Source organism: Triticum dicoccoides, chromosome 2A (assembly GCF_002162155.2).
Source record: "Triticum dicoccoides isolate Atlit2015 ecotype Zavitan chromosome 2A, WEW_v2.0, whole genome shotgun sequence".
NCBI lineage: Eukaryota > Viridiplantae > Streptophyta > Magnoliopsida > Poales > Poaceae > Triticum > Triticum dicoccoides.
Genome location: NC_041382.1, coordinates 506,475,463 through 506,482,087, shown reverse-complemented (window position 1 = coordinate 506,482,087; position 6,625 = coordinate 506,475,463).

The following is a 6,625-nucleotide window of genomic DNA, read 5'->3' as shown; positions in this document are numbered from 1 at the left end:
CTAACTTGAGTAAATCGAGCTCTACTTTTGCTACTTCGTGAATCTGGGCAGATTGTCAACTTGTTTGCAATTTTGCCAATGATGTTGTAGTTGATCCGTGCATGCTATGCTATTGCTCTTGCCTTGTCTAGCTTGAATTTTGTGTATTCTTGATGGGTGTATGCTTAGATTGTCATGACTTGCTCCGTATTGAGTGCATCGAGCTCGTAAACATGCCTACTTGAGATATGTTTCAGCATGTGCCAGTTTTCACTAAGTCTGAAAACTGATTATGTTTTTGCTATATTCACATGCTTGCAATTGTATTTTCTGATCCCTTTTGGCTCAAGGTCACTAAGAGACTTTTGCTAAGCTCTTTGAGTAGCTACATGCCGTGCTCTACTTTGCCATGTTCAGGTCCTGTAGCATGTAGTTTTGTTGCTCCGAAGTGTGCTACCTGATCTGAAATTCCAGACAAGTGTTAATTTCACTAAGTCTGAAATCTGTTTGCCATATGCATTTTTGCCATGCTTGTTTGAACCTGTTAATGGATGAATTGGCCGTAGCTTAGTGCTAGTCTTTTGTTAAGAATCTTGAATGCATCCCTGCCATGTATTTTGTTGTCATGTTTGGGTGCTGTAGCATGTTCATTTCGTTGCATTTAGATGGCTACTTGCTGTAAATCGCAGACCGGTGCCATATTTGAATCGCTTGCCATTTCCAAACCGTAACTCCGATTCCGGCGTTTTTATATCGTTTTCAAGCGATTTCATCTCATCTTTCCAGTGGAACACTTGGATTCCCAACTTGAGGCCAGGTTCATGCATCCCTTGTCAAATCTTGCATATGCATCCCGCATCGCATCCCGCTTAGCATACCATCTTTGCATCATATTGTTTGATCCCTGCACGTGGTTGATTGTGTCCTTGTTGCTTGTTTGTCTTGTTTGGGTAGATCCGGGAGACGAGTTCGCTAACGAGGAGCCCGTTGAGTTTGCTTTCGAGGATCCAGTCAACTCTGACAACTGTGCAGGCAAGATGATCATACCCTCGAAATCACTACTATCTTTGCTATGCTAGATTGCTCGCTCTTTTGCTATGCCAATGCTATGATGCCTACCACTTGCTTTCAAGCCTCCCAAATTGCCATGTCAAACCTCTAACCCACCTTGTCCTAGCAAACCGTTGATTGGCTATGTTACCGCTTTGCTCAGCCCCTCTTATAGCGTTGCTAGTTGCAGGTGAAGATTGGAGGCCGTTCCTTGTTGGGACATTTATTTTACTTGTTGGGATATCATTATATTACCTTGTTATCTTAATGCTTCTATATACTTGGTAAAGGGTGGAAGGCTCGGCCTCTCGCCTAGTGTTTTGTTCCACTCTTGCCGCCCTAGTTTCCGTCATATCGGTGTTATGTTCCCGGATTTTGCGTTCCTTACGCGGTTGGGTTATAATGGGAACCCCTTGATAGTTCGCCTTGATTAAAGCTTTTCCAGCAATGCCCAACCTTGGTTTTACCATTTGCCACCTAGCCTCTTTTTCCCTTGGGTTTCCGGAGCCCGAGGGTCATCTTATTTTAAACCCCCCGGGCCAGTGCTCCTCTGAGTGTTGGTCCAACTCGTCAGCTGCCGGTGGCTACCAGGGGCAACTCTGGGCTGGCCTACCGGAAGTTTAGACAATCTGAGTGTGCCCTAAGAAAGAGATATGTGCAGCTCCTATCGGGATTTGTCGGCACATTCGGGCGGTGTTGCTGGTCTTGTTTTAACCTGTCGAAGTGTCTTGAAGAACCGAGATACCGAGTCTGATCGGAACGTCTTGGGAGGAGGTCTATTCCTTCGTTGACCGTGAGAGCTTGTCATGGGCTAAGTTGGGACTCCCCTGCAGGGATTAGAACTTTCGAAAGCCGTGCCCGCGGTTATGGGCAGATGGGAATTTGTTAATGTTCGGTTATAGATAACTTGAACCTTAATTTAATTAAAATGAATCAACAGAGTGTGTTGCCGTGATGGCCTCTTCTCGGCGGAGTCCGGGAAGTGGACACGGTGTTGGAGTAATGTTTGCGCAGGTTGTCCTCTAGTTTCTCGCTCGCCCTTTGCCTCCTCTTCTCGCTCTCTTTTACGAACAGGATAGCCACCATATTTTGCTAGTCGCTTGCTGCAGCTCCACATATATTTGTACCTTGCCTTACCTATAAGCTTAAATAGTCTTGATCACGAGGGTGCGAGATTGCTGAGTCCCTGTGGCTCACAGATTACTATTACACCAGATGCAGGGCCTGACGATTCCGCTCCAGGTGACGCGCTTGAGCTCAAGTGGGAGTTCGACGAGGACTCTCAACGTTACTATGTTTCCTTTCCTGATGATCAGTAGTGGTGCCCAGTTGGGGGTGATCGGGACCGTGTCGCATGTCGGGTTCTCTTTTATTTTGGCGCCGTAGTCGGGCCATGAGTGTTTGGATGATGTAATGTTATTTATGTACTTGATTGACGTGGCGAGTGTAAGCCAACTATGTTATCTCCCCTTTTATTATCTATATTACATGGGGTGTTGAGAAGATTGCCTAACTTGCGACATATGCCTTCAATGCGATTATGCCTCTAAGTCGTGCCTCGACACGTGGGAGATATAGTCGCATCGAGGGTGTTACAGTTGTGGAGCGGAGCGTTGCCGCACAGGGCCTTTATATGAAAGTTTTTATTATACCCATCTTGGATGCCCATCATATTAGGACTAGTTTTATAGCCAAAGAAAATTACCATGCTGTTCTAGAAGACTCTCAAAATGATACAAGTGAAGCATGAGAGATCAATAATTTCTATAAAATAAAACCACCACCGTGCTCTAAAAAGATATAAGTGAAGCACTAGAGCAAAAATTATCTAGCTCAAAAGATATAAGTGAAGCACATAGAGTATTCTAATAAATTCCGATTCATGCGTGTCTCTCTCAAAAGGTGTGTACAGCAAGAATGATTGTGGTAAACTAAAAAGAAAAGACTCAAATCATACAAGACGCTCCAAGCAAAACACATATCATGTGGTGAATAAAAATATAGCCTCAAGTAAAGTTACCGATAGACGAAGGCGAAAGAGGGGATGCCTTCCGGGGCATCCCCAAGCTTAGGCTTTTGGTTGTCCTTGAATTTTACCTTGGGGTGCCTTGGGCATTCCCAAGCTTAGGCTCTTGCCACTCCTTATTCCAAAATCCATCAAATCTTTACCCCAAAACTTGAAAACTTCACAACACAAAACACAACAGAAAATCTCATGAGCTCCATTAGTATAAGAAAATAAACCACCACTTCAATGTACTATAATGAACTCATTATTTATTTATATTGGTGTTAAACCTACTGTATTCCAACTTATCTATGGTTCATACCCCCCGATACTAGCCATGGATGCATCAAAATAAGCAAACAACACGCGAAAAACAGAATCTATCAAAAACAGAACAATCTATAGGAATCTGTAGGTTTCGAATACTTATGTAACTCCAAAAATACTGAAATATTAGGAAGACCAGAAAAATTTGTATGTTGATCTACTGCAGTTGGGATTGGTATTTTATCGCTCTCTGGTAAACACTTAAAATTATTTTCGTGAGCGCAAACTTTCTGTTTTTATCAGCAAGATCAAATAGCAATCACCCAAGAAGATACTAAAGGCTTTACTTTGCACAAACACTAATTGAAACATAAAAAACACAATCATAACAGAAACTAGATGAATTATTTATTACTAAACAGGATCAAAAAGCAAAGAACAAAAATAAAATTGTGTTGCCTCCCAACAAGCGCTATCGTTTAACGCCCCTAGCTAGGCAGAAAGGCAAGAATAGATCTAGGTATTGTCATCTTTGGTATGCAATCCATAAGTGGATCTCATAATAGATTCGTAACGCAATTTAATTTTCTTCCTAGGAAAGTGTGTCACGCCTTTCCATAACGGAAATTGGAATCTTATATTTCCTTCTTTCATATCAATAATTGCACCAATCATTCTAAGGAAAGGTCTACCAAGAATAATAGGACATGTAGGATTGCAATCTATATCAAGAACAATGAAATCTACGGGCACATAATTCCTATTTGCAATAATAAGAACATAATTAATCCTTCCCATAGGTTTCTTAATGGTGGAATCCGCAAGATGCAGATTTAAAGAATAATCATCAAATTCATGGAAACCTAGCACATCACACAAAGTTTTTGGAATCGTGGAAACACTAGAACCCAAATCACATAAAGCATAGCATTCATAATCTTTAATCTTAATTTTAATAGTAGGTTCCCACTCATCATAAAGTTTTCTAGGGATAGAAACTTCCAGTTCAAGCTTTTCTTCATAGGATTGCATTAAAGCATCAACGATATGTTTAGTAAAGGATTTATTTTGATTATAAGCATGAGGAGAATTTAACACGAATTGCAACAAGGAAATACAATCTATCAAAGAGCAATTATCATAATTAAATTCCTTCAAATCCCAATTAGTAGGTTCATTACTATGTAAAATTTTGACCTCTTCAATCCCACTTTTATCAATTTTTGCATCAAGATCTAAAAACTCCGAATCATTGGGACGCCTTCTAACTAAAGTTGACTCATCTCCAGTCCCATCTTTATCAAGATTCATATTGGAAAACAAATATTTAATAGGAGCCACATCAATCACTTTTAGATCTTCATCATTATTATCATGAAAACTAGAAGAACACGGTTTCACAAAGCAATCCTTTTTTGCATGCATCCTAGCGGTTCTTTCTTTGCACTCATTAATGGAAATTCTTATGGCTTGGAGAGACTCATTGATGTCATGCTTAGGTGGAGTAGATCTAAGTTTCAAAGAATCAACATCAAGAGAAATTCTATCCACATTCCTAGCCAACTCATCAATCTTAAGCATTTTTTCTTCAACCAAAGCATTGAAATTCTTTTGAGAATTCATAAATTCTTTAACACTAATCTCAAAATAAGAGGGCATGTTATTAAAATTTCCATAAGAGTTGTTGTATGAATTACCATAATTATTAGAGGAATTATTAGGAAACGGCATAGAATCAAAATTTCCTCTATACGCGTTGTTACCAAAATTGTTCCTACCAACAAAATTCACATCCATATATTCATTATTATTCTCAATCAAAGTGGACAAAGGCATATCATTAGGATCAGAAGAAACACTTTTATTAGCAAACAATTTCATAAGTTCATCCATCTTTCCACTCAAAACATTAATCTCTTCAATCACATGAACTTTTTTACTAGTGGATCTTTCGGTGTGCCATTGAGAATAATTAACCATAATATTGTCTAGTAGTTTAGTAGCTTCTCCTAAAGTGATTTCCATAAAAGTGCCTCCCGCGGCCGAATCTAAAAGATTTCTAGAAGCAAAATTCAATCCGACATAATTTTTTTGTATAATCATCCACAAATTCAAACCATGTGTAGGGCAATTATGTATCATTAATTTCATCCTCTCCCAAGCTTGTGCAACATGCTCATGATTAAGTTGCTTAAAATTCATGATATCGTTTCTAAGAGAGATGATCTTCGCGGGAGGAAAATACTTAGAGATAAAAGCATCTTCGCACTTATTCCATGAATCAATACTACTTTTAGGAAAAGAAGAGAACCAAGTTTTAGCATGATCTCTAAGCGAAAACGGAAATAGCTTAAATTTAACAATATCATTATCCACATCTTTCTCCTTTTGCATATCACACAAATCAATAAAGTTGTTTAGATGGGTAGCGGCATCTTCACTAGGAAGGCCAGAAAATTGTTTTTTCATAACAAGATTCAACAAAGCGGTATTAATTTCACAAGATTCAGCATCGGTAGTAGGAGCAATCGGAGTGCTAATAAAATCATTGTTGTTGGAATTTTAAAAGTCACACAATTTAGTATTATCTTGAGCCATCATGACAAACAATCAATCCAACACACAAGAGCACAAGAAGCAAGTGAGAAGAGACGAAAGGAAAAGGGCGACGAAAAGGCAAAGGTTTTTGAAAATTGTTCTAGAAGTGGGGGAGAGGAAAACGAGAGGCGAATGGCAAATAATGTAATGCGAGGGAGAAGAGTTTATGATGGGTACTAGGTATGTCTTGACTTGGCGTAGATCTCCCCGGCAACGGCGCCAGAAATCCTTCTTGATACCTCTTGAGCATGCGTTGGTTTTCACTTGAAGAGGAAAGGGTGATGCAGCAAAGTAGCGTAAGTATTTCCCTCAGTTTTTGAGAACCAAGGTATCAATCCAGTAGGAGACAACGCACAAGTCACCTAGTATCTGCACAAACAATCAAGAACCTTGCAACCAACGCGATAAAGGGGTTGTCAATCCCTTCACGGTCACTCGCAAAAGTGAGATCTGATAAAGATAGTAAAGTAAATATTTTTGGTATTTTTGTTGTATACATTAGAAAGTAAAGATTGCAAAATAGTAAATGAGATGTGATAAAAATAAAATATATGCAATATAATAAGAAAGAGACCCGGGGCCCATAGGTTTCACTAGTGGCTTCTCTCAAGATAGCATGTATTACGGTGGGTGAACAAATTACTGCCCAGCAATTGATAGAAAAGCGCATAGTTATGAAGTTACCTAAGGCAATGATCATGTATATAGGCATCACGTCCGTGT